The sequence below is a fragment of the Lactuca sativa genome, chromosome 1 (assembly GCF_002870075.4).
Source record: "Lactuca sativa cultivar Salinas chromosome 1, Lsat_Salinas_v11, whole genome shotgun sequence".
Taxonomy (NCBI): Eukaryota; Viridiplantae; Streptophyta; class Magnoliopsida; order Asterales; family Asteraceae; genus Lactuca; species Lactuca sativa.
The window spans coordinates 42,943,244-42,945,978 of record NC_056623.2 but is presented as its reverse complement, the minus strand read 5'-3'; the positions used below and the strand labels follow the sequence as shown (position 1 = coordinate 42,945,978).

Here is a 2,735-nt window from a genome sequence, read left to right as displayed (position 1 = left end):
GAAATGGTCTTTGCGAGTGGCATCGTTTAGCTTTCGATAATCAATGCACACTCGCCAACCGGTTACCGTTCGCGTTGGAATTAACTCGTTCTTTTCGTTGGTAATGACCGTCATTCCTCCTTTCTTGGGCACCACTTGGACCGGACTCACCCATGGACTATCGGAGATGGAGTAGATGATTCCTGCATCCAAAAGCTTGACCACCTCCTTCTTGACGACTTCTTGCATATTCGGGTTTAATCGTCTTTGATGTTGCACCACCGGCCTTGCTCCTTCTTCTAAATTGATTTTGTGAGAGCAGTAGGATGGACTTATTCCTTTGATGTCGGAGATGCTCCATGCGATGGCTCTTTTCCTTTTCTTCAACACGCGTACAAGCTCCTCTTTTTCTGTTTTGGATAGGTCCGAGGCTATGATCACAGGCTTCTGATTTCCTTCTTCCAGAAAGGCATACTCCAGATGATCAGGTAGTGTTTTGAGCTCCAATTTGTTTTGCATAGTGACGGACTCGCCGAGTGCAGGTTTGGTACTCGGCGAGTTGGTGGCTGTATTCACGACTTCTGGCTTTTCTTCGGATGTACTCGGCGAGTAGATCGGGTTTACTCGGCGAGTAGTTCTTTCAGCTTGCTTCTTTATTTCTTCATACTCCGCTTCTTCCAACAGTCTTTCAATCTCTAGTAAGTCCTTTTCTGGATCAAATTCTTCATCCAAAGCTGCAAATTTGCCGGAATCTTTAGGTATGTCTTCTTCCAATATTTCGTCAAGCATGTCGATTGAGAAAGCCGTGTCGTCACTATTCCTTGAGTACTTCATGGCTTGGTCTACCTCGAATGTCACTGAATCGTCCCCAACTCGCAATGTGAGCTTAGAATCTCTCATGTCTACGATAGCGCTAGCGGTGTTGAGGAAGGGCCTTCCAAGGATGATTGGCACTTGCGGGTCCGCCTCCATGTCGAGAATGATGAAATCAGCCGGGAAGACAAATTTGTCTACTTTTACTAGCAAATCTTCACAAATGCCTCTTTGAAAAGTAACCGTCTTGTTTGCCAAATGAATTGCCATTCGAATTGGCCTTGGCTCCGGGAGGTCCAGCTTTTTAAAGAACGAGTATGGCATAAGGTTCACACTTGCTCTAGAATCAGCTAAGGCATGAATTGCAGCTAAGTTGCCAAATTGGCAAGGCAAAGTTAAGCTCCCCGGATCACCCTTCTTCTTTGGTAATTTGTTTAGCATTGCGGCGGAGCAATTCTCATTAAGCACTACCTTCTGCACTTCCTCCATCTTTCTTCTGTTAGTGAGGAGTTCCTTAAGGAACTTTGCATACTTGGGCATTTGCATGACGACTTCAATGAAAGGAATGTTGATTTGAAGAGTTTTAATATGATCTAGAAACTTCTGATATTCCTCTTCCTGCTTCTCTTTCTTGGCTCGGGCTGGGTATGGCATTGGAGGCTGGTATGGTTTCAAGGGCGGCTGTTCATTTGTTTTAGCAGGGGTACTCGCCGAGTCCATCGGTCCTACTCGGCGAGTAGGACTCTCAGATTGTGCGTGTTGGTTTTCGACTTGTTTTTCTGTTCCTTCCTTCTGTGAGTCCTTGGTTGCTTCAGTTTGAATGGGTGCCAGGGGAGTAATGATCTTCCCACTTCTTGTGGTAACAATATTTACTTGTGCGCCTCGTGGGTTGTTCTCGGTTTTGCTAGGAAGCTCACCCGGTGACCTTTGGTTTAGTTGTTGAGCAAGTTGCCCAAGCTGCGTTTCTATGTTGTGGATGGATGCTTGCTGGTTCCTGAGCATTGTTCTTGTTTCTTGGATAGCAGCATCATGGTCACTATGTCTTTTCTCGGAAGCGGCCACAAATTTAGTTAGCATATCTTCCAAGCTTGGCTTCCTCTCTTGCACCGGCTCCTCCTTTTGGTAAAAGCCTCTTCCTTTTTGTCTGTACTTCTCCTCCTTGGCCTTTTTATACTCTTCGTAAGGCAGCCACTCCTTCTTTTGTTTGCGCCAGTCTTCATCATACCGGTCACCACTCGAATAACATACTTGTGCCTTTTTGTTGCCGTGCTCATCCAAATCGCAATCTCTAGTGAGGTGGGGTCCATTGCAGTTTTCACAACCCACCCGTATGGCATGGATAGTTTGATCCATTTTGTCCATTCTCCTATCCATGGTTTTTAACATGGCCATGACCGCGGATAAATCTTCAGTAGCAGCGTACGCGGCTCCCCTCGTGACATCATTCTTAGGGTTGTGGTATTCTCTAGAGTGTTTAGAGAATTATTCAATTAATTCTTTAATCACCGGGGGTGGCTTCTTTGTAAGTGGGCCTTGTGAGTCTAGCAACTGCCGGGTTGTGACATTGACTCCATCATAAAAGATGGAAACTTCTTGCTGGCTGTTTAGATCATGGTGTGGGCAATTTCGTAGCAGACTTTTGTACCTCTCCCATGCTTCATATAAAGATTCTCCAGCTTGCTGTTCAAAGTTTGCAATGGCCTTCTTGAGTTTGGCTATTTTGGATGGTGGGCAAAAGTGATCTATAAATTCTTCCTTCATTTGGCCCAAGTAGTGTCTGACCCGGGGGGAAGTGATTTGAGCCAGTCTTTAGCAGCACCCTTGAAGGTTACCGGAAGCATCCGAAGTAGTTGAGTTTCGCGGGTTACATTTGGAATGTTGAAATAATCAGCAACATCATTTACTTCATCCAAATGTTTGTAGGCATCTTCATGATCTTTCAT

At 45.3% G+C, this 2,735-nt stretch overlaps 1 non-coding gene across 1 annotated transcript; it reads left to right on the top strand.

Moving 5' to 3' along the window:
* Positions 1–2,398: 2,398 nt before the first annotated feature.
* On the top strand, positions 2,399–2,505 carry LOC128131436 (small nucleolar RNA R71). Its single transcript, XR_008229352.1, has one exon. It is a non-coding gene; the product is annotated as a small nucleolar RNA R71 (small nucleolar RNA).
* The last annotated feature ends 230 nt before the right edge of the window (positions 2,506–2,735 follow it).